Source organism: Mustela erminea, chromosome 2, assembly GCF_009829155.1.
Source record: "Mustela erminea isolate mMusErm1 chromosome 2, mMusErm1.Pri, whole genome shotgun sequence".
Taxonomy (NCBI): Eukaryota; Metazoa; Chordata; class Mammalia; order Carnivora; family Mustelidae; genus Mustela; species Mustela erminea.
The window spans coordinates 98,689,633-98,715,034 of record NC_045615.1 but is presented as its reverse complement, the minus strand read 5'-3'; the positions used below and the strand labels follow the sequence as shown (position 1 = coordinate 98,715,034).

General features: G+C 43.5%; 1 protein-coding gene and 2 pseudogenes across 8 annotated transcripts in view; 2 read left to right on the top strand and 1 right to left on the bottom strand.

Moving 5' to 3' along the window:
• FAM193A (family with sequence similarity 193 member A) overlaps positions 1-25,402 on the bottom strand; it is a 165,881-nt gene that overhangs the window by 100,803 nt on the left and 39,676 nt on the right. For 2 of the 8 annotated variants that reach the window (XM_032333627.1, XM_032333626.1), the window contains exon 1: positions 17,867-17,884. The exons of 2 other annotated variants lie outside the window; for them this stretch is intronic. The gene's annotated coding sequence lies outside the window, so the exon portion shown is untranslated. Of the gene's footprint in view, positions 1-12,424; positions 12,494-13,102; positions 13,578-17,866; positions 17,996-25,402 lie in introns of those variants that run through there. 4 more of the 8 variants (XM_032333631.1, XM_032333635.1, XM_032333630.1 and 1 more) reach the window with 4 other exon arrangements.
• On the top strand, positions 399-23,445 carry LOC116582448 (annotated as a pseudogene).
• On the top strand, positions 24,206-24,741 carry LOC116582445 (annotated as a pseudogene).

The window sequence follows — 25,402 nt, the reverse complement described above, 5'->3', positions numbered from 1 at the left end:
AAAAAAAAAGTTTCTATTTTCAAAACATGATCCACAAAGCCAAGATCACACTTAAAAATACAATACAGTTTTAAACCTACTACATACATGTATGTTTCCATAAACAACAGGGAATTTGTTAAATAAAATTATATCCAGTAAACTAAAAACTCATAAAACTTTGAAGAAAAAGACCACAAAAAAACATCTTAGTAAGAGTTCGAAAACTGTCCAATTGGCCCCTTCGCCCATACTTCTGTATTACTCTCCCTCCACCCTGCAAAGGATCCATCTCTGTCTTCACATGACACCTGGACTCTTGGCAGAGTTTAAAGCCACTATTTCAGAGGTGTGTGCAAACGAGGGCTCACACCCAAGGCAGGTATTCTGGCTGAAGTGTATGTGTGCAGATCCCAACCATGTCAGAGGTGGTGTTCCAGCTCCAGAAGGAAGGTAAACATCAGCAGTCCAGCAGCACCACACATCCAAGACCCGGCCTCCCTTCCAGCTCAGCAACAGCTCTGCTCACTTTATCTCCAGCTACCCAATTTCAATGTCTGCTTTTTCATATAGGTAAGAGGCAAGATCATTACCCTAGATTCTCTTCAAAAGATTATCAATCACCCTATCAGAAAAGGAAAAGTAGACTTAAAAACACACAAACAAGTCTCACAGATTTAAAACAGGCCTGGAGTCACAAGGTCAGCAAGCAGGGGCAAGACTTTAATCCAAATCAGTGTGAACCCAAGATGGGTCATTTGCACAGAGGAAATGCCCTGCAAATCCTGAAGAGAGGTTCAAGAGAGGTTCACCTGGGCAGCAGGTGAGCAGGAAGCTAGGCATGGCCTTCCAGAGGCAGGCACAACTCTGCCAAGGTTCCAAGCCAGAGCACAGGTTGGGATCAAGGTAAGAGAACTCCCCCAGGCCTCTGTTGCCGCCATTCCCAGCCACGGGACACAGAGGGTGCAAAGGGGGACCAGGACCAATGCCAAGGTTATTCAGGCTAGAACCTCAAAGTATTTTCTAAAGTCTCCAGTTCCACCCAAAGGCTCCCCTAATACCTTACCCAACCCTGCCCAGCCAGCAGCCCAGCTGTTTCCTTGACCCACAGCTCTCTCCCTGTTTTCCTGCACCAAGGGTCACACAGGTCTTTTGCTGTGCTGGTTAGCTGGACTTCAAGTGTGCCTTTCCATGACCAGCTCCACAGCCAAGTGAGTACTCTCAAAAGCCACAGGCTCCGTCTCTAAAGCCCAGGATGGCTGGCAGGCAGTCAGATGCTTACACAGTGGGCTGAATGAATAAATGAACGAGTTAACTAAAAGAGCAAAAAAACGGCACCACTAAGACTTGCACATATATTTTTACCTGCTTTTATAATCCAAGGACCAAAACTGCTTACACCTGTCACATCTGCAGCTTCCATGGATTTAACCAAACCCACCTCAGAAGCCACTCGAATGTCTGGGCTGTGAGGCAAGGGAACCGAGTACTATATCCCAGTAAGTAGTATTCTAGAAAGCTCCAGACTACCCCTCCAACCACGGCATACCATGAGAGGGGAGGTCTTTTTCTGTCCAGATCCAAGATGCAGAAATTAGACAATTTCCAAAATCACCCTATGTAACTGATTTACAAATTGATTTACCCTATGTTGATTTCCAAAATGAACCCTATGTAAAACCATCTCTTGTTCCTCAGCCTAGGAAAAAAAAAAGCCCCATCATTAATAGAATAGCCACAGCCTTCAGATCTTTCTAGGCCACCTTTTTATTCAGAAGGAGTTGCTGGGCTTTAAGGCTATGAAGTCTCCCAGCCAGAGATCAGAAGAGCCATACCTGACCTGAGGTAACCAGTTTAACCCCAGATCATCTGTCCATCTACCCACCGGTCAGCCTGTCTGTCCAGTATTTACTGAGAGATACCATGTGCCAAGGCACTCGTCCAGGTACTGGGGACACAGCAATAACTAAAAGTTACTTGCCCACAGGGAACTAATATCACTGTCAAAGACAAAGACTACAAATAAGACAGATAAGGAAAAAATACCAAACATTAGACAGTGGTCACTCAGAAGGCAAAATATATAGAGCAGGCAGTAGTGTCTAGGGTTGGGAACAATGCCTTCCCATTTAGGATAGCCCATTTAGTAAGAACTTCCTTAAGGAGACACCTGATGTCTGGGGCTGGTGGAAGCCACACAGGTACCCAAGAAAGGGATACCCCTGAGAGCAAGCAGAAAGGCCCTGGGGCAGGAGGCCAGAGAGGGGAAGGGGGAAGTGCTACCAGGACAATGAGGCTATATGTGGGGAAGAGACAAGATAGGAACAGGTGATCAGGGAGAGTGGACAAGACTGCTAAGGAGGCAGATGTTGGGAACAAGAGAAGGAGGAAAGGCAGAAACAAGCCTTTCTCAAACGGAGTGCAGGAAAGAGCTCCGAGATGATGAAGCCCTCTGCCATAAACATTTGGAATACATGCTGTGCCAGGCATCCTGACAGGTTAGATCACAAAAGCAACTACGAATAGCCCAAAGGGCCTGCTGGCTCCAGAGACACATCGGACAGGCAAACTCAGACAGAAGCCCCGCCATCCACTGGGGGTACAGAACAGAGCCACAAGGACGTTGTTTCAACAAGGGTGAGGCGAAGCGGAGGCCCAGAAGCTAAGGCCAAACAGAATCAGATGGAGCCGTGTGCACATCTGGGAAAGGAGCACTGCTAGCAGAGGCCACGGCTGTGTGCTCGCTAAAGGGCCAAAACGGAGGCCGGGGGCACTGCCAGGGCAAGGGGGAAGAGCGGTGGCTGCTCACCGGGAGCCAGGGAGAGAGACCTAAGTGTTCGTGGAAGGGCACCTATGAGCCAGCTGGCATCTTAAAAAGAAACTTGACTATGTCAAAAATGAACTCTGGCAGAGGGAAGGCAGCTCCCGGCAGGTCCAGGCACAAGCAGGGCCATGCAGGAACAGAGCGGTCAGACTCAGAGGAGTGCTGCAGGCACAGCCACAGGGCTCGACTGCCAACAGACCCGAGGACAGGGGTGCCAGACACAGCCAGACAGGTGGGGCCAGTGGGAAGAACCAAGGCTTTGCTTTAGATGTTGTATGCACGAAGTTTGTATCAACCAATCAAGCAATGTGGTAGGCTTGTTCTGCACAAGTGAGACACTAGAGGAACAAGTCCCAGCGAGACGTATGATTCGGGATCACCACTCGAAGCTAGACCAGATGATCCAAGGAGAGAGGGCGGACAACATCCTGAACCAAAGTCAGAACGCTTGACCAGTGTGTCCAAGTATGAAGCTGGTCTTCTCAAGGGTGGCAACCTCTACTCCCCACGCCTTCTTCAGACAAAGCAAGTACAGAGTACTACAAGAAACATATGTGACTAAAATTCAAATTAACCAAATATTCGTGCCTCACCGCGTGGTTACTCTCTGATCTGTGATTAAATGGGAGGTATAAATATAAACACCACTGATTCTTTTAAAAGGATTTACAGGTATACTGAAGTATGACCAGGTAGAAGAAGCTGAAGATATCTGAAGAACGCAATCAGAACAGTCCTGACATATATACACACACACACACCTATGAAACCACAGTAACTTGCCCTCCAAGTTTCTTTGTGCCCCTCTGTACCCGCTTCTTCCTCACTCCAGTCTCTTCCTATCCCCACTCACAAGTGACCACTGGACTGAGTTCTGTGTGTCTCCATTACTACACAGCTTCTAGAACTGTATGTAAGTTGGAGCACCTGGGTGGCTCTCAGGTTATGATCTCAGGGCTGTGAGTTCAAGCCCCGTGCTGGCCCCACATTGGGTGTGGGGCCTACTTTAAAGAAAAAAAAAAATCAACTTTTGGTCTTACAGATTTTCCATATTTTAAAAATGTTTTGTTGATTTTTGTTTTTATGGTATTATTTACTTTTGGGGGTTACTTCGGGTGTAACTGGCTCCTTCTCATGGTGGAAGCAAAGTTATTCAGCCCTTCCTCTTGCATAAAGAGGTGGTTAGTGCGAGCATCTCCACACGGCGTGTTGGCAGCAGTCTGCAAACGCTGAGATGCTGTGTTTTCATTCTCATTAGGTCCAAAATACTTCCCAACCATCCTCTGGATTTCTTCTTTGGTTCATGAGCTGTTTAACGTGTGGTACAGTTTCCTCATGTGTATGGTTTTCTGCTAGTGATTTCTAATATAATTCCATGTAGTCAGAAAAGCTGCTTTGTATAATTTTTAATTCTTAGTCAAGACTTTTCGTGGCTCAGAATATGGTCTATTTTGGTAAATGTTTGACATTTACTTGAATGTGTAAGCATGCTGCTATTGTAGGGCAGTGTTCTATAAAACCCTCTCAGGCCAAGTTGGCTAACAGTCTCATTCGTCTTCTATACCCTCAGTGATTTTCTGTTTACTTGTTCTATCAATTTCTGAGAGGTCTTAAAATCTCCAACCATAATTTTGTATTTGTCTATTTTTCCCTGAAGTCCTATCAGTTTTTTGTCCACATATTTTGAAGCTTTGTTATTAGGTGAAAGACATTTAGGACTATTATATCCTCCTGATAAACTGACCCCTAAATCGGCATGAAAGTATTCTCTTTAGCCCCACTAATATTCTTTGCTCTGGTGCCTGTTTTTCTGTTCACTACATAGCCAAATTTCCTCTCACTTATAAAAGCAAAGCATGTCTTTCCATATCACTTTATTTGTAGCCTATTTGCATCTTTATGTTTAAGCCTGTTATAGCAGAAATCATATCATTGGGTCTTGATTTTTTCCCAACCTCACGATCTTTTAAAACTGGGATGTTGGGGTGTCTGGGTGGCTCAGTGTTGGTTAAGGCCTCTGCCTTCGGCTCAGGTTGTGGTGTCAGGGTCCTGGGATAGGGCCCCACACTGGGCTCTCTGCTCAGTGTGAGCCTGCTTCCCCTTTCTCGCTACCTGCCTCTCTGTGTACTCATGATCTCTCTTTGTCAAAATAAATAAATAAAAATTTTTTTTAAATTGGGATGCTTAGACCATTTATGTCAAATACAATTATGAGATATGGTTACGTTTATTAAACTTACCATCTAATTTTTTATTTTTCTGGTGACACATTTGTTTTTATTCCTCTTCCTCTTTTTCTACTTTTTAAAAATTGAGTATTTTTTATAACTGTATTTTATCTTGCTGGACTGTGACCTACACTTTTCCATTTGGACTGTTTGCTTCAGTGTCACAGTGTACATTTTTAAAAAAAATTATTAACATATAATGTATTATTTGTTTCGGGGTACAGGCCTGTGATTCATCAGTCTTACACAACACCTGGTGCTCACCTTAACACATGCCCTCCCCAGTGTCCATCACCCAGCCACCCCATCCCTCCACCTGCCTTCCCTCCAGCAACCCTCAGTTTGTTTCCTGAGATTAAGAGTCCCTTATGGTTTGTCTCCCTCTCTGGTTTCATCTTGTTTCATTTTGTCCTCTCTTCCCCTATGATCCTCTGCCTTGTTTCTTAAATTCCAAATATCAGTGAAATATGAGAACTGTCCTTTGATTGACTTATTTCACTTAGCATAATATCCTCTAGTTCCATCCAGGTCACTGCAAATGGCATGGTTTCAATTTTTGATGGCTGCATAATATTCCACTGTGGGTAGGTACATATATCTATCTGTATAGATAGATTTTTGAGAGAGAGCGAGAGAAAGCATGAGAAGGAGAGGGTCAGAGGGAGAAGCAGACTCCCCGTGGAGCTGGGAGCCCAAATCGGGACTTGATCCCAGGACTCCAGGATCACAACCTGAGCTGAAGGCAGTCACCCAAACAATCTAGCTACGTAGGTGCCCCTAGACAGACCTCCTTTATCCATTCATCTGTCAATGGACATCAGGGCTCTTCCCATAGTTGGGTTATTCTGGACATTACTGCTATAAATACTGGGATGCACGTGCCCCTTCGGATCACTACATTTCTCTCTTTGGGGTAAATACCCAGCACTGCAATTGCTGGGTGACAGGGTAGCTCTATTTTCAACTTTTTGAGGAACCTCCATGCTGTTTTCCAGAGTGGCTGCACCAGCTTCCATTCCCACCAACAGTGTAGGAGGGTTCCCATTTCTCCACATCTGTGCCAACATCTGTCGTTTCCTGACTTGTTAATTTTAGCCATTTGGACTGGTGTGAGGTGGTATCCCATTGTGGTTTTGATTTGTATTTCCTTGACGCCAAGTGATACTGAACACTCTTTTCATGTGTCTGTTGTCCATCGGGATGTCTTCTTTGCAGAAATGTCTGTTCATGTCCTCTGTCCATTTCTTGATTGGATTATTTGTTTCTTGGGTGTTGAGTTTGATAAGTTCTTTATAGATGCTGGATACCAGCCCTTTATCTGATATGTCATTTGCAAGTATCTTCTCCCATTCTCTTGGTTGTCTTTGGTTTTGTCCACTGTTTCCTTCATTGTGCAAAAGCTTTTTATCTTAGGGCACCTGGGTGGCTGAGTGGTTAAGTACCTGCCTTCAGCTCAGGTCATAATCCCGGGGTCCTGGGATCAAGCCCGCACTAAGCTCCCTGCTCAGCAGGAAGCCTACTTCTCCTCTCCCACTCCCTCTGCTTGTGTTCCCTCCCTTGCTGTGTCTTTCTCTGTCAAACAAAACAATAAAATCTTAAAAAAAAAAAAAAAAGTGGAGAGGGGCAGGGGTGGGGGGGAAAAAAAAGTTTTTTATCTTGGTGAACTCCCAACAGTTTAATTTTGCCTTTGTTTCCTATGCCTTTGTCGATTTGTCTAGGAAGAAGTTGTTGCAGCAGATGTTGAAGAGATTGCTGCCTGTGTTCTCCTCAAGAATTCTGATAGGTTCCTGTCTCACACTGAGGTCATTCACCCATTTTGAGTCTATTTTTGTGTATGGGGTAAGGAATTGGTCCAATTTCATTCTTCTGCATGTGGCTGTCCAATTTTCCCAACACTATTTGTTGAAAAGACTGTCTTTTTTCCATTGGACATTCTTTCTTGCTTTGTCTAAGTTTAGTTGACCATAGAGCTAAGGGTCCATTTCTGGTTCTTTATACTGTTCCATTGATCTATGTGTCTGTTTTTGTGCCAGTACCATATCGTCACAGTGTACATTTTAACCTACCACAATCGGCCATCAAGTAAAGCTTTATGACTGCACACACAAGAGCCCTACGTTCCCTTTCCTGGCCTTGGTGGTACTCTTGTCAGACATGTTATCTCTACATAAAAGCCCTATAATGCATTGTTGGTTTTGCTTTTCTTTTTTTTGAAGATTTTATTTTTACGTAACCTCTATGTCCAATGTGGGGCCTGAACTCATGACCAAGATCAAGAGTCGCACGCTCTACAGACTGAGCCAGCCAGGCTCACCATTGTTTTTGCTTTAAATAGACAACTGTATTTTAAAGTAAGAGAAAAGGTATTTTCCCCATACAGTTCCAATCTCCAGCGTCCTTCTTGTCCCTACGTAGACCCAGACTGCAGTCCGGTGTCATTTCTCCTAAGCTCAGAGCTTCCTTTACCATACCCTGTGATGAAGACCCACTGGCCATGAATTCTTTCAGCTTTTAACATCTGAAAATTTTTTATCTCATCTTCACTTCTGAAAGATATTTCTGTAGTTTAGAATTCTAGTATGCTTTTCCCTTTCTGTACTTTAAAGCTGTTCTTTCTCCATTTTCTAGCTTGCATGACTTCTCATGAGAAGTTTACTATCTTTGTCATTGTTCAGTACGTATGCATCTTTGTCATTGTTCAATACGTATGCATTTTTTAACCATTGTTCTCAGTAATGATGATGAGAATGGTGACAACACAATGATGACATGTTGTGGTGTATTTTCTTTTTCTTTATCTTTCTCACGCCTGAGGCTTACTGAGCTTCTTGGGATCTGTGGATTCACAGTATTCAACAATTGTACATTTTCCAGCCATTACTCCTTCAAATATCTTTCCATATTCCCTATACCCACTCTCTCTTTCAGGGACTCCAATGACACATACACATGCAGTGGGCCATATGAATGAAGTTGTTTCAAGGCTCATAGACACTCACAGTTCTTTTTGGATACCTTCTATTGCTATCTCCTCAAGTTCATTAATCTTCACTCAGGCAGTTAATCTGTTACTGCAATCTGCAATCTGTTACTAAGCCTCACATAATGTATTTTTCATCTCAGACACTGTAGTATGCAACTCCAGAAGTTCATTTGAGCTTCTTTACTTTCTGGGTTTCTTCTTCTTCTTTTTTTTTTTTTTAAAGATTTATTTATTTATTTATTTGAGAGAGAGACAGTGAGAGAGAGCATGAGCAAGGAGAAGGTCAGAGGGAGAAGCAGACTCCCCGTGGAGCTGGGAGCCTGATGCGGGACTCGATCCCGGGACTCCGGGATCACGACCTGAGCCGAAGGCAGTCGTCCAACCAACTGAGCCACCCAGGCGCCCCTCTGTGTTTCTTCTTAACATGTTCCTGCTTTCCTCTATTTTCTTGAATACGCAAAGTATAGCAATAACTACTGTGTTAATGTCTATCTTATAATTCTACTATACGTGTCATTTCTGAATCTGTTTCTATTTATTTATTTTGAACTTCATCATGGGCTATATTTGCTTGCTTCTGTCTCTGTATGTCTGGTGATTTTTGACTAGACAGTGAATTTAACTGTGTTAGATAATGGGTGTTGTTTTACTCCTTCAAATATTTCTGGGCTTTGTTGTGGGCCATACTTAGCTTATAGGAAGAGTCTGGTCCTTTCAAGGCTTGCCTGTAAGATTTGGGAGGTGGGATCCGAGTTTTTTAATGTTTTTTGTTTGTTTGTTTGTTTTAAATCTAATCGGCTTTATTAAGTGATTCATGAATCAGGAGCATCCTATTTGGCAAGTAGAGAGAGATGCCCCAGGATTAGAGTACCTTTAATCTTTCCCACTACTGAGGCAATACCCTTGTGACTTCGCTGTGTGTTACAATATTCTCCCATTCTGGCTGGTGAGAACACAACCCGTTTGGGGTCCTGTACAAGCTCTGAAGACTGTTCCACCACTTACTTCCTGGGTTCTCTCCCTGATACACGAGTTTCCAAAGTACGTGTGCTCATCAATACCCAGGTGAATATTCAAGGAAAACCATGCAGCTCTCCAGAACTCTCTTTTTCTCTCTGCAGCCCTCTCTTCTCTGGTACTCTGCCCTGCAAATTCACTTTGGCCTCCCCAAGTTCTTGGCTGCTTTCCTGAACCCAAAGAACCACCAGGTCTCTCTGGGCTATTCCCTCCTTTCTTTCTAAACCATGGCCCCCAATTTCTCTCCAGACAGTAAGCTTGGCCAACCCTAAGCTTGTTTAATTTATTTTCTGTCTCTCAGGGGTCACTGACCTGCACTGTCTGCTGTCCAATATTGGAATACTGCTATTTTGAGGTATCTTGTCCTTCATTTAGTTGTTTAAGGCAGGAGGATAAATCCAGTCTGTTTCATTAATATTCTTAAAAAAATAAATGTACCAGAATAAACACTAAACATGTGTCATCCCCCATGTCCATAAGATATATTTATATATAAGTATTTATTTACTTACATAAGATGCTATGCTGTAACAGAGAAATTTTTCCACAAGAGAATGTACTTATTCCTAAGTAGACAATATTGCTCAAAACACTCAAGAATGCCCCCAACAACTGAGTTCTACACCTATGATGTAAGATATTTTACCCTTTCTGAGTAAACTGGTTTTCCACTCTGGTATAAGCTATCATTTGTGGCCAATGTGTATGTGTAATAAAAGATACCAAATTCATTTCCTTGCTGGGCTTATCTCTAGTTCTAAAAGTAATTGCCAAAAAGAAATTTTTATTTAAAGACTTTACATGTAAACTCATTATAGACACAAAGAAAACACAGTGCCTCAGGGCATAAAAGCACATGGTGGTCAAGTGATGGTGGCGCATCTCAGGTCACACAGCCCACTGGAGGCTGAAGCCAGGATTCTCATGTACACAAAACACAAAACAAATGTGCCTGCTTTTGTCCCATTAGTGTCTCCTGCCTCGGACACTACACAGTTGTCTCTTCCCGACTGGTCCCCAGCCCATAGGTCTGTCTGCTTCCCTCACACCCTCTACCTCCTGTTGGGATGGTCTTCCATACTGTACATGTGAGCAGAATATTCCACTGCTCTGAACCCTTTCATAGTCCCTGACTAAAAGGATCAAGCATGACATACAAGGCCCTTGGCACACAGTCGCTGCAGAATGATCCAGTTGGGACTCCTCACAATTCCAAACCCCTGCCCCATTCTTAGTACATGCCATCCCCACCCTGAAAAACCAATCTCCCCTCCTTTACTAGGCAACCGTTGGGCATCCTTTCAAATCGTACTCTGCTATCATTCTTTTTCTGTCAGTTTTGCTATTCCCCATCCCTCAAGGAATACAGCTCCACCTACTACTCCAACTCCCGTACACCTCCATACTTTACACAGACTACCATAAGCTTTCACACAACCATCTTCTCATTAGACACTCAACAGTTTTTCAGTCCCACAAAGCACCCAGCATACAGCAGGCATCCAACAAATGTGCAGTGAAGGAAATGACTAGTTCAAATCAGTAATTCACATTCTGTGTTCCCTAAATCAGCCTCAACTCTCCTTCCTTATTTTGCACACGATCTTTTATCAGCTACCTACCTGTGCTGAAGTCCAGGGATGAGTGCAGGTGTGGTCACTAAAATATCTACCATTTTTTCTGCTTCCTTACTGAACTCAGCTTTCCCAAAGCAGGTCCAAGTTCTTTAAGCAAGTGGTACTGCTTGGGGTATAATTATTAACATTAATACTTAAGCTCTCTTCCAATTAGTTACCAAAAAATTGGTAACAGAATTGTAAGTTATAGGTAAAATTACCTTAAGTATTTGTAACATGTAATTTATATAATCACAGAGTAAATATTTAGCAATTCATAGACTTCAAAGGTGTTTCCTAAAAACTCAATAAACACTAATTATATATGATCCCATATTATTACATTATTACTGTATCCGTTTTATAGCTAATGTAGAATTGAGATTTCTTTAGGATTTACTTTCAGTTTACATATTTTTTTTAAAAGATGTATTTATTTATTTGACAGACAGAGATCACAAGTAGGCAGAGAGGCAGGCAGAGAGAGAGGGGGAAGCAGGCTCTCCACTGAGCAGAGAGCCTGATGCGGGGCTCGATCCCAGGACCTTGGGATCACGACCTGAGCCAAAGGCAGAGGCTTTAACCCACTGAGCCACCCAGGCGCCCCTCAGTTTACATATTTTTTAAAAAAAACAGAGAAAGCCTAAAAACCTGCAACTATTTTTATTTTTAAAGAGATGTATTTATTTGCTTTTTTGAGAGAGAGAGACAGAGTGAGCCAGCGCACACGTGTGAGCAGGGGAGAGAGGGAAAGCGAGAGAGGGAAAGGGAGAGAGAGAACCTCCAGCAGACTCCCAGCTGAGCGTGGAGCCCCGCAAGGCGCTCAGTCTCACAACCCCAAGACCATGACCTGAGATGAAATCAAGCAAGAGTTGGACTAAGCCATCCAGGAACCCCAACCATTTTTTCTATGACTGCAAGTTAAGCTCCTAAACTGGCCTCCCTGTGGACAACCAGTGGCTCTATGCATTAAGGAAGACACAGTGGTATTGGCTATCTGCCAGAGCTGGAGTTACATAAATGGTCTTAAGTATATACCTGCGATTAAGATGGTTTTTCTATACAGATGAAGTCATGTTCCAGTTCTAGTCAACAATATAATTGTTTGTTTTGACCCAACTTATCTGAAGAAAAGACAAATCTGAGGCAGCCTCAGAGCCAGCCAGGATCAGGGCCGGTGCAGCACCACTGCTCCATCAGCCGGCAGCACAGCAATTCACGCGTTCAAATATTTACAAAATACTTCAGGTTTCTGCATTTAAGCTCCATATGGCAAAAGAGAAAAAGAACTTGAATTTATTAATAGCAACAAATCACACAGTTAAAAAAAAGACTTATAGCTTTGGAAATATTATTTCTTACATTCCTCTTTACTGATCTTTAAAATACAAATAATCTACTGGGTTCAAATGACAAGATGATATCAAAATACTACTGACTTCTCTGGCTATGTCTGCACCCCCTTTAAAATCTGAAGGTCCCAGTAACCAGTCATTTAGTATAGAGTGCTAATGGTCTTTACAGCAATACCCAAAAATCACCAGGGAGGAAGAAAAAACCACATAAATAGAACAGGAGCTGCGAAAGGCTTTGAATCAGAAACCCTAAGTGGGAGAGGCAACATTTGAAAACTGAGTGACCTGAGGTGACTCCAAAAGCAACCAGCAACTCACACACTTGGCAAGCCCATCATCAATATGGCCTTGTTAACCAGGCAGTCAGGCCAGGGGCAGCCCCCACCATTCACCCCACTCCCATCACGATCACCACCACTCACCTGGCTACAGGGAGGCACTTGGTTCCTGGAGAGCCAAACCAGAAACTAGTCTAAAATAACAGCAACAGAAAGTACTTGCTTCTTACAGAATCTTCAACTTCCCAAAAATACAGACTTCGATAACACTCAATTGGTCTCTGGGACTGTTAATAAAAGTTTATGGTCCAAGAAATTCACAAGGCCAGGAGATGAGTCTGAATAAGGAGACACAGAAACTTCCACAAAAGGCTGAGTTTAAAAGAATGGGGGGGGGGGGGCAGGGAGGTGCGTCCTGCCAGGAGCTGGAGAGGAACAGAAGCAGACTTGGAGATCAGGCCAGGGGAAGGAAAGGAGAACTTCCATGGAAACGACCTGCGCAGGCGGGTGGCAGCAGGAAGCGGGACGCACAGAGCATGTGTGCATCAACGGGGCACCATGGCCAGATGAGCAGGTGCCTATCAAAGCTCCGGTCTCCGCGGGGCTCCCAACAAGGGGAAGACCAGAGGCCTTTCACTAAAACTTCGCAAACATTTAAAGACGATGACAACACTTGATGCTGCAGAATGAAGGAATGTGGGAAGACACACTTCCTGCTGCTGGGGGCACGAAGGCCTAACACTGTGTTTGAAGACCCATGGGCAGTGTGTGTCCACAGGCCCCACACCATGCACCTGACACTGTGCCCTTCCGCATGCTTACCCATCACACGCCTCCTCGCCTAAGTGAAGCCTCTGCTCAGGCAGCAGCCCCGCCATCTGCTTGAGGACTTTGCTCTATGGAGTCTCCCCTCCATTCTTCGGATCACCAATCTTTCCTTCTTTCCTGCATCATTTCCGTGAGGATACAAGCACAATGTTACTACTAGGCTGAAGAAACAAAAAGCACCCTTCTCGGGATCACACTTCCACGTCTACCTACGAACGGCCTCCTTTCTTTCCTTTCCAGCTCCTTCAGAGGTGTCCACCTGTCTATCTGAGAGAAGTGCAAGTCACAAATGAGAGCTATGTAATAAGCTAAAAAACCCTGAAACAGAAACTAACAACACTGAGGAAAACAGAATACCGCATCACACCTATCAGAATAGCCGAAGTCCGGGACATGCTGGGGAGGATGTAAAGCCACAAACATTCTCACCCATGGCTCGTGGAAAAGCAGAACGGCACAGCCACTTTGGAAGAGAGTTTGTCAGTTTCTTAGAAAACTAAACATACTCTGACCGTATGCTCCATGGTATTTACCCAGAGGAGCTGAAAACTTTGATCCACACAAAAACTTGCACATCAATGTTTTTAGCACCTTTATTCAAAATTTCCAAAACCTGGAACCAAAATGTCCTTCAGAAGTTGAATGGCTAAACTATGATCTATCTGGACAATGGAGTATTATTCAGTACTAAAAAGAAAGAGTTATCAAGTCAGGAAAGGATATGGAGGAACTTCAAACGCACATGATTAAGAAAAAGAAGCCAATCTGAAAAGGCCACGTACTATAGATTGCGTCTACAGGACATTCCAGAAAAGGAGAAGCTACAGAGACAGCAAAAGATCCACTGTTACCGGGGTGGGGGCAGGGGGGGTGGTGGTGGAGCACAGAGATTTTTAGGGGAGTGAAAATACTCTGTATCACACCCTAGTAATGGATACCTGTCGGCACACATCTGTATAATGATAAACCCATAAAACGTACAATACCCAGAGTGACCCCCAGCGGAACTATGGACTCTGGGTGATGATGATGTGTCAGTGTGGGTTCACCAGCTATAACAATTGCCCCATTCGGGTGGGGGATGCTGATAGTGTGGGAGCATGTGCATCTGTGAGGACGGGAGAGGGGTACATGTACTTACTGCTCAATATTCCTATGAACCTAAAACTGCTCCCAAAAAATTGTTAACTATGTATGATAAGAGACTAGACTTACTGAGTGCAGTGATCATTTTGCAATACATACAAATACTGAATCATCACAATATTGTACACCTGAAACTAATATAATGTTGTATGTCATCATACCGCACTAAAAAAATTTTTTAAAGATTTTATTTATTTATTTATTTATTTGAGAAGAGAGAGAGAGAGAGACCGAGCACAAGCTGGGTGAGGGGCAGAGAGAGAAGCAGGCTCCCCACTAAGCAGGAATCCCAGATGCAGGGCTCGATCCCAGGACCCCGGGATCATGACCAGAACTGAAGGCAGATGCCCAACTGACTGAGCCACCCAGGTGCCCCTCAAAAAGTTTTTTTTTTTTTAAAGAGTGAATTCAAATGCAAGTTTAGACGGCTGTAAGTTAATCCCCAAACCAACAGAAGCCAAAGCTGCACACCCACAGCGTGGGAGCCACTGTCCAAATGCAGCTATTGTGCACCTGAAATACAGCAAGTCCAAGCTGAGAGATGCCAACCATAAAATACACACCAGACTTCAAAGACTTACTATGAAAAAAGCAATGTAGATATTTCAGTAATAATTTCTACACTATTCCATGCTGACTTAATATTGTAGCAGGCTACTTAAGGCTAAGTAAAAGACACTAGGTAAAACTGATTACATGTATTTCTTTTTATTTTCACAATATGACCACTGAAAATTTTACAATTACATATGTGGCTTACTATTCATTTCTGTTGAGCAGTACTGGGCTGGAGTATCACTACTTCTCCCTTTTCCCATCTTCTATGAGTGCTAATAAAGAATAAAATATCCAACCCTGGGCAGCAGAAGGAAAACGAAACCACAAGGAAAAATTTACAGATAGGAAAAAGAACAGCTAGAAAATCAAAATTTGACTACAGCTGGCAATAGCTCCACATACCAATGTTTAATTGTTTTAAACCCCAAAGTCTTCTAACACAGAAATTTAAAACTTCCATAAAGCATAAAGTTTTTTATGCTTTATGCTTTGACTCAGGTGTTTAGGCAGCTGCCTTCAGCTCAGGTCATGATGCTGGAGTCCTAGGATCGTGTCCCGCATCGGGCTCCCAGCTCCACAGAAGTCTGCTTCTCCCTCTGACTCTCTCCCCTCTCATGCTCACCCACTGTCTCTCTCTCAAATACATAAATAAAATCTTAAAAAAAAATTTTTTAGAGACGCCTGGGTGGTTCAGTTGGTTAAGCAGCTGCCTTCGACTCAGGTCATGATCCCAGCGTGCTGGGATCGAGTCCCACATCAGGCTCCTTGCTCGGCGGGGAGCCTGCTTCTCCCTCTGCCTCTGCCTGCCGTTCTGTCTGCCTGTGCTCGCTCTCTCCCCCTCTCTCTCTCTGATAAATAAATAAAATCTTTAAAAAAAAAATTTTTTTTTAAAACAACTTAAACAAAACTCTGCAGTACAGAGGCAATATGCTGATTTCCTAAGTATGTACAGCAGCTCCTAACCATCCCAACAGCCCTATGTTGTTTGTACATTACCATCTTCACCTCACTGAAGAGAAAATTAAGGTGCTAAGTTTAAGAAACTTGTCCATGGGGGAAAAAAAAAAAAAAAAAAGAAACTTGTCCACGCTACTGAGCATCAGAGCAAGGATTCAAACCTAGGCATGGTGGGGGCACCAAGGCAGCTCAGTCAGTTAAGCGTCTGACTTCAGATCAGGTCATGATCCCAGGGTCCTGGGACTGAGATCCACACCAATCTCCACACTCAGTGGGGAGCCTGCTTCTCCCTCTGCCCCTGCCTGCTGCTCCCCAATTATGCACATGCTCACTTGTGCTCTCTCTCTCTCTGACAAATTAATAAAATCTTAAAAGCTCTCTGATAAGTATTTGAAAAAAGAAAGTGAGAAAGCAAGAAAAATTAGGAAAAGATATAAAACTCAAGAGAAAATAAATGAGAAAAAGACTTGAACAGGCTTTTCACAAAAGGTTTTTTTCACATAAGTTCACACGAAATCAAAGAGTGTAAATTTAATCACAATAAAATAATAAGCAGAGTAGCTTAAACAAGAAATTGTGAAAATTTAGGCAAGAACATGGAACAATGGCAACACTCAGGCACTGCCTGTGTTGTAGAAATGGGAACAACCATGCTGTGGAATGTGCACTATAATAAGACTGAAAACACATACATATATATCTTTTAAAGATTTTTTAATTCTTTTATTTGAGTGAGAAAGAGAAAGAGCATGAGATTACAGACTGAGAGGGAGAAGCAGACTCCTCACTAAGCAGGGAGCCCAACACAGTGCTCCATTCCAGGACCCTGGGATCATGACCTGAACCAAAGTCAGACGTTTAACTTGCTGAGCCACCCAGGGGCCCTCAAAACACTTATATATGATGACCAAGTAGTTTCTCTTCTAAACACATATTCTTCCTGATATTAAGTTTTATATGCACCAAGATACATGTACAAGATTATTCATACCAGCTCTAAACTGGAAATAGCCCAGATACCCATGAACTGTAGAATGGATAAGTACACTGAAGTCTATTCATCTAATGGAACGCTTCTCAGCAATTAAACTGTCACTCAATTCAAAACAAATCTTAAAAATATTATTGCATGAAAAAAGCCATATACCAAAGACTGTATGTATGTAGTATACTTTGACTTACATATCATTCAAAAACAAACAAAACTACAGCATTAAGAAATGTGGCTACCTGCCAAGGGAAAGAAAGGGAATTGTAACTAAAATACAACCTTTGGTGGGCTTTCAGAGTCCCCAAAATGTTCTATTTCTTCATCTGAATGATGCTTATACTAGAGGTCAAATTCAAGTAATTTGTAAAGCTACACATTCATTTTATGGACTTTTATATATTTAACAATTAAAAGGTTTTGAAAAAAGAAATGTTTGACAAAAGAACAAGGTAATTCAGTTGGAAAAGAAAAGACTTCTCAATAAATGATACAACTGGAAATCCGTAAGAGGAAGACAACAGCCCAAACCTTACCTAACTCTACTGTAAAAATTAATATGAAATGAATAACAGACCTTTACATAAAAGGAAAAATTACAGAGGTGCTGCTGACTCAGCTGGTGGAGCATGTGACTCTTGATCTTGGGATTTCAGTTTGAGCCCCATGTTGATAGTAGAGATCACTTAAAAATAGAATTTTTTTTAAAAAAGCTAAAATTGTAAGACTTTAATAAGAAAATAAAGAAAAAAATATTCCCAACCTTGGAGTAGACCAAAGATTTCTACTTAAAGTAGACAAAATATTTCAGCCTTGGGATGGACAGAGATGTCTTAGGATCCTAAAAAGCACTAACAATAAGAGAAAAAAACTGATAAACTAGACTTCATTAAACTTAATAAAACTTTGTTCCTCAAGACATGGTTGCTTCTGATTTCTGCCCCAGAATGGAGAGAGCTGGGGGGTGGGAGTGGAACACTGCTCCCACACTTAAAATGCAAACCAACTAAATTTCAAGTCCATGACTTTTTCTGAACCTATCAGGGAACTGAGGTCACAGAGCAAACTGATACAAAAACGAAATGCCTGCACTGACAGAGCACACTTACCTGAGGCAGACGCAGCGCGACTCTGGCAGGTGAGTCTGTTGAGAACAGACGTCGTACTGTGAAGACTGAGTGCAAGCTGTCAGGATAATTCCTAGGATTACAGAAATTCCTCTGCAACCTCTCTAGGAAATCCAGTGGGTGATCACTGAAAGGATCTCAAAAGAGCTCTAAAACTCAAGGACCATCGTACAGAATTAGGGCGGGGAGTAGCTGCCATGTGGGAGGGGCAAGAAACCCCACCCAGGTCCTTCCCCCTCCATCTCCAATAAGAAACAACAGCCTTACTCTATACAGGGAAGGGCTGTGGTGAACAGTCTACAATGTCGACAACTCCAATTCCAGGAGAAAAGACAGGATCACACAACGAGCCCACAACTTCAGCCAAGGAAGCAAGAGGGCAAAACTGAGCAGGCCCTACCCCAAAACTCAGGGCTGCCATTCATGTCCAAATAAAAATGCTTCAAATGAAAGTTATTGGAAGACTAGTATCAGGAGGGACCTGAGAGAAATAAGGGTATGCAAATATACACTCTGTGAAGCAACACAAATAGGGAAGACTTAAAACAGAATTACAGGGATGTCTGGGTGGTTCAGTTGGTTAAGCGTCTGCCTTTGGCTAAGGTCATGATCTGGGGACCCTGGGATCCAGCCCTGTGTTGGGCTCCCTGCTCACCAGGGAGTCTGCTTCTCCCTCTGCCTGTATGCTCTCTCTCTCTCTCTCTCAAATAAATAAAATCTTCAGGAAAAAAAAAGAATTACAGAGTTTGAGTAAGTCACCCTCCCATTAGACATAGCTATAGAAATTTGAAGGCCATGGTGCACTGACAATAACCATAGCAACAACAAATCCTAAAAGCTAGGCTGACTCTTAACAAGAGGAATGTAAACTACAGCCCTAAGGGCCTAGTAGAAAGAAAACTGTCCATTTCTGTGTTTAAAAGTGATTTATTACAGGGTTGCCTGGGTGGCTCAGCCATTAAGCACCTGCCTTCAGCTCAGGTCATGATCCCGGGGTCCTGGGACCAAGCCCCACGTCAGGCTCCTCAGTTGGTGGGAAGCCTGCTTCTTCCTCTCCCACTCCCCCTGCTTGTGTTCCTTCTGCCCCTATAAAATAAATAAAATCTTTTTTTTTTTAAGTGATTTATTTTGCTTTCTACCATCCTATACAATATGTCTGGCTTTGAAGAATAACTGCAATTTTGTAATAATGACACAAAAGGCAAAAAACAAACCACTCCAAAGAGACAGAGCAATCATCAAAACAAGACTCAGATATGAAGCAGGTTGGAACTATCTAACAGGGAATTTAAATACCTTAAAGACTATTAACAGAAAAGGTGGACAACATGCTAGATCAGGGGGGTAACTTCAGCAGAGAAATGAACTCTACAGAACCAGTGAACCTGAAGACAGGTCAAGTCACCTGAAGAACCAAAAAGAAAAGGGGCTGGGAACAAGCAAGAAGTGCGAAACAGTATGAAACATTCTCATATATATATAATTGGAATCCTATGAAGAGATGAAAAGAGCAGAAGAACAATGGTTGAGAACTTTCCCAAATGAATCAGATACCAACCCACAGATCCAAGCAGCACAGAGAATATTAATTAGGATAAATAACAAAAACAAAGCAAATCTGCTTCATGATTATTGCCCCCCAGCCGCTAAAAACAAAAAGAGAAAATCCTGAAGGCAGTCAGAGATAAAGGAGACACTACATACAGAAGAACAAGAACAAGAATTACACCAGGCTTCTTGTGGAAAAAAAAAAAAAAACCCAAAACAAACAACAACAACAAACCCATGAAAATCAGAAGACAGTGGAGTGATTTTTTTTTTTAAGTACTACAAAGGAGAAACAACCACCACCTGTTAAGTCAAAATCCTATACCCAGCAAAGATATCTTTTTAAAAATAAGGAGGAAAAACTTTCTCAGAAATAAATACTGAAGAAATTCATTCCCAGGAGACATACAAGAAACGTTACAGAAGGTATTTCAGGCAGTAAGAATTTGAGTAAGATGGAAACTTGGATATACAAAAAGAAATGAAGAGCCCTAAAAATGTAATACAAGTAAAATTAAATCAATCTTTTCTTTTTTTTTTAAGAATTGCACTAAAAGATGACTTCTAAGAGCAAAAATAGCAATGTATTGTGTATTTACAGCATATGTAAAAGCAAAATGAGTAACATCAATAGCACAAAGAAGAACTGGGAATATACTGTGTAAGGCATTTCTACAGGCATACCTTGAGAGAGACTATGGGGGTTCAGCTCCAAACCACTACCAGTAACACCAGACAAAAGAATTTTTTGGTTTCCCAGTATACTATACCATAGCACACTGAGTGTGCCACAGTGTTATATCTTAAAAAAAAAAAATTTATGTAATATCTTAATCTTAAAATGCTTCATTTTTAAATTATCATAAATATAAATACTATATCTATTAAAAAATGCTAACCATCATCTGAGCTTTCAGCAAGTTGTAATCTTTTGCTGCTGGAGGGTCTTACAGTGGGGGTTGCTGAAGGATGGTGAGTCTATGGCACTTTCTTAAAACAAGAGAATAAATTTGTTGCACTGATGGACTCTTCCTTTCCCAAATGATTTCTCTGCAGCAAGCGATGTTGTCTGGTAGCATCTCACCCACAGTAGAACTCCTCTCCAAATTGGAGCCAGTCCTCTCAAGCCCTGCCACCTTATCAACTAAGGTCATGCAATGTTCTAAGTCCTTGTCAGATTTCAACCATCTCCACAGCATCGTCACCAGGAGCAGACTCCAGCTCAAGAAATCACTTCCCTTGCTCCTCCATGGAAGCACGTCCTCACCCGTGCAAGTGTTATCCTGCGAGGGCAGTAGGTCACTCGCCTCTCCAGGCTCCACTTCTGGCTCTCTGGCTGTTTCCACACATCTGCACAGTGACTTCCTCCACTCAGTCTTGAAGCCCTCAATGTCCTCACCAGGGCGGAAGCCCACTTCTTCCAAATTCCTGTTACTATTGACATTGTGCCATGGGAACATTTTCTTAACGGCATCTGGCATAGTGAATCCTTTCCAGAGGATTCTGAATGTATCCCACCCAGATCAAGTGGAGGAATCCCCATCCATGGCATCTACAGCCTTGCGAAACATGTCTCTTAAATGGTAAGACTTCAAAGTCAAAATTACTCCTTGCTCCGTGGGCTGCAGAATGGAAGCTGTGTTCACAGGCAGGGAAACGGCACTCATCTCCCGGTATGTCACCAGAGCTCTTGGGTGACCGGGTATAATGTCAACGAGCAGTCATATTTTGAAAGGAACCTTTTTTTCTGAGCAGCAGATCTCAACAGTGGGCTTGAGACGTTTGGTAAACCTCGCTGTGAACAGATACACTGCCGTCCTGGATAGAGCACGGGCAGAGGAGAGGTAACACAATTCTTATGGGTCCTAAGAATTTCCAGAATAGTAAAGGAGCACCAGCTTCAGCTGAAAGTCACCAGCTGCATTAGCCCCTAACGGGGAGCCAGCCTGTCCCCTGAACCCCTGAAGCCAGGTGCTGACTTGTCCTCTGGCGAGGACAGTCCAAGATGGCATCTTCTCCCCAGATAAGGCTGTTGTGTCTACATGTGGAGAATCCGCTGTTTAGGAGTCACCTCCATGGGCGATCCAAGCTGAATCCTATACCCAGCAAAGATACCTAGCAAACTTTCTGCCAGAGATCCCACCGCAGCTTCTCCATCAGCAAGTGCTGCTCTCCCCCGCCGCCCCGCCCCTCTGTGTCTCCTTAAACCTCACAAACCCACTCTGCTAGCTGCAGACTTTTCTTCTGCAGCTTCCTCACCTCCCTCAGCCTTCCTGGACTTGAGAGTCAGGGCCTTGCTCTGGATTAGGCTTTGGCTTAAGGAAATACTGGGGTGGGTCTGATCTCCTATCCAGACCACCCAAATTTTCTCCCTATCGGCAATGAGGCCATTTGGCTTTCTTATCATTCATGTGGTCCCTGGAGTAGCACTCTTAACTTCCTTCAAGAACTTTTCCTTGGCATTTGCAACATGGCTGTCTGGCACAAGAGGCCTACCTTTCGGCCTATTTCGGCTTCAGAAATCCCTTCCTCACTAAGCTTAATCATGTCTAGCTTTTCATTTCAAGTGAGTTATGTGTGACTCTTCCTTTCACTTGAGCACTTAGAGGCCATTACAGGGTCATTAACTGGCCTAATTTCCATATTGTTGTTTCTCAGGGAATAGGGAGGCCCCAGAGAGAAGAGGAGGGTGGACTGACAGTACACAGAACAGTCAGAACACACACAACCTTTATCAATTAAGTTCAACATCTTTTTTTTTTTGAAGATTTTATTTATTTGGCAGACAGAGTTCACAAGTAGGCAGACGCAGGCAGATCGAGAGGGAAGCAGGCTCCCTGCTGAGCAGAGAGCCCGATGTGGGGCTTGATCCCAGGTCCCCTGGATCATGACCCAAGCCGAAGGCAGAGGCTTTAACCCACTGAACCACCCAGGCGCCCCAATTAACTTCAACGTCTTAAAAAAGAAGCTCCCCATCCTAATGGGCACAGTTTGTGGCACCCCCCAAAATTACAACAGTAACATCAAAGATCATTGATCACACATCACCGTGACAAATGTAATAATAATGGAAAAGTCTGAAATACTGAGAATTATGGCGCCTGGGTGGCTCAGTGGGTTAAGCCGCTGCCTTCGGCTCAGGTCATGATCTCAGGGTCCTGGGATCGAGTCCCAAATCAGGCTCTCTGCTCAGCAGGGAGCCTGCTTCCTCCTCTCTCTCTCTGCCTGCCTCTCTGCCTACTTGTGATCTCTCTCTGTCAAATAAATAAATAAAATCTTAAAAAAAAAAAAAATACTGAGAATTACCCACCTGTGAGCCAGAGATACAAAGGGAGTCAATGCTGTTGGAAGAACTGCACCAATAAAAAACCCTGTTCAACAACACAGGTTGCCACAAACCCTCAGTGTGTAAAACAAGCGCAGTGTCTGTGCAGCACAGTAAAACCGAGGACGCCTCTACTACACTGTGAAGCAGCACAGCAGCATCTGAAGGGAAACCGTGGGGTGAATCTAAAATGTGCAGTGTAAGGCCGAGGAAGATGTGAGGCAAGTTGACACGAGCCCTTCGTTGTCATGCAGCAGGGAGCAAACAGCCACTTTCTTCCCCACTCCACCCCCCACCCCGTGGCTGCCCATGACGATTTCCAAAGAGATGTAAGCCACTGGCACTGGGGGCCTTCATGCCACCTACCACCCAATCCTTGAGAAAGTGAAGCTCTTGCTGGCGGAGAAATTGAGGCTGTTGTACTACATGGCAGGTCCCAAACAGTCTTGTTCTGGGCTCCAGCATGCACTGGACTGGCTGACATGGCCAGACCTGCACAGAAACTCAGTGCAGCTCAGTCTATCACGCTGATAGCTACAGGATTTATGTGGTCAGGATATTCACTGGTAATTGCTCCAAAAAGCTGAAGTCTGTTTGCTGTTAATTTTTTGCGGGAGCAGCAGGAGTTTTTCATTTCTTTTATATTTGGAGATATAACCAAGAACTAAAAGCTAAAGCAAACAAGTAAGAGCTCCTGGGACGCCTGGGTGGCTCAGTTGGTTAAGCAGCTGCCTTCGGCTCAGGTCATGATCCCAGCGTCCTGGGATCGAGTCCCACATCGGGCTCCTTGCTCCGCAGGGAGCCTGCTTCTCCCTCTGACTCTGCCTTCCACTCTGTCTGCCTGTGCTCACTCTCGCTCGCTCTCTCTCTGACAAATAAATAAATAAAATCTTAAAAATATTAAAAAAAAAAAAAAACAAGTAAAGAGCTCCTGACCACCCAAACAATCTAGATGTGGACATAACCACTGGGAGGAATTTGATTTATAACTTGGCTATCGAAAAGGTGATAGTCACTGTGCTACTGTTTGGAAGGCATTAAAAAAAAAAAAACCCAGACTGGCGCACCTGGGTGGCTCAGTGGGTTAAAGCCTCTGGCTTCGGCTCAGGTCATGATCCCAGGGTCCTGGGATCAAGCCCCACATCGGGCTCTCTGCTCAGTGGGGAGCCTGCTTCACTGTCTCTCTCTGCATGCCTCTCTGCCTACGTGTGATCTCCATCTGTCAAATAAATAAAATCTTTAAAAAAAACACCAAACTGTAAACTTGGGGGTTAATACTTGATTCAAAAGAAAAATAAAGCAAATTTTTAATAACAAACAAATAAAATACACACTGTAAAGCCAGGGCTGGACCTGGCAAGGCTACAACAAGGAGATGCTGTACCAGCAAATGCACTAGCGGGTCTGTAAGACCTAGTCTCACAAGGACGACTTGAGATGGCAAATAGTCTCTGCACTTAGTAGAAAACAAAATCCAAGCAAACAGACCAGATATTCAGCCATCGAGAACGTCTGGAGATTCTGTCTAGCAAGGAGCCCTCTGACAAAAGACAGAATGCCAAACTTCATGTGGACCACTGAAAGTATCATGTTCAGCACCTGTAGCCTATGCGGAAACTTCCAGCACCAGTGATACATAAGGGAGCAGCAGGGATGACAAGATGAGTTTCTGTACCAGACTTACACCACTAATGACTCAGATACCGCCATCCTAATGGATGACTTGTAGCAGTTCAATTCCTCCCTCCAGAAAATTCACTACGGCTTAGAAGACCTCACTGGAGCTGGGTGCGATACTCTGGAAGGACTCAGGGCCGAGACTGACCTTGAAGGGGGCTCAGATGAAGATCTTTGATGCTGCCAACATGCTGAGCTTGTTATAGCATAAGGGGAGAAGCGGGCTTTCCAGAACAAATACTTTCTGATGGGTGGGTTGCTGCTCACCTGTGTGGTCACGTTCCTCGTGGTACAGTACCGGACATGAGCCAGCCAATCCCATCAACTGAACAATGTTACCACTGTGTGAGAGTCTGTGTGAGTGTCTGTGTGAGTGTGTGTGTGTAAGAGAGAGAGGAGAGCCCAGAAGTTGCCTTCTGAAATGTATGCCCATCTTAACTGTGAAGACCCTCCAGAAATAATCGTGATCCGTAACCCAGTGGGAGTTGCAAATCTGCTCTGTTTTGTGTGACTCCTTGATGGGGAAGCTAGTGCCACCAAGAAGCATGGCGCTTACGGGGCGCCTGGGTGGCTCAGTGGGTTAAAGCCTCTGCCTTAGGCTCAGGTCATGATCCCAGGTCCTAGGATAGAGCCCTGCATCAGGCTCTCTGCTCAATAGGGAGCCTACTTCCCCCACTCTCTCTGCCTGTCTGTCTGCCCACTTGCGATCTCTGCCTGTCAAATAAATAAATAAAATCTTAAAAAAAAAAAAAAGAAGAAGAAAAAGCATGGTGCTTAGGAAATAAAAGAAGTTCCTGTTCTCTTTCTCAAAATAAATAAACAGAAAATTTTTAAAAAATGTACACTGTAGGGGCGCCTGGTGGCTCAGTGGGTTAAGCCTCTGCCTTCAGCTCAGGTCATGATCTCAGGGCCCTGGGATCAAGTCCCACAACAGGTTGACTGCTCAGCAAGGGACCTGCTTCCCTTCC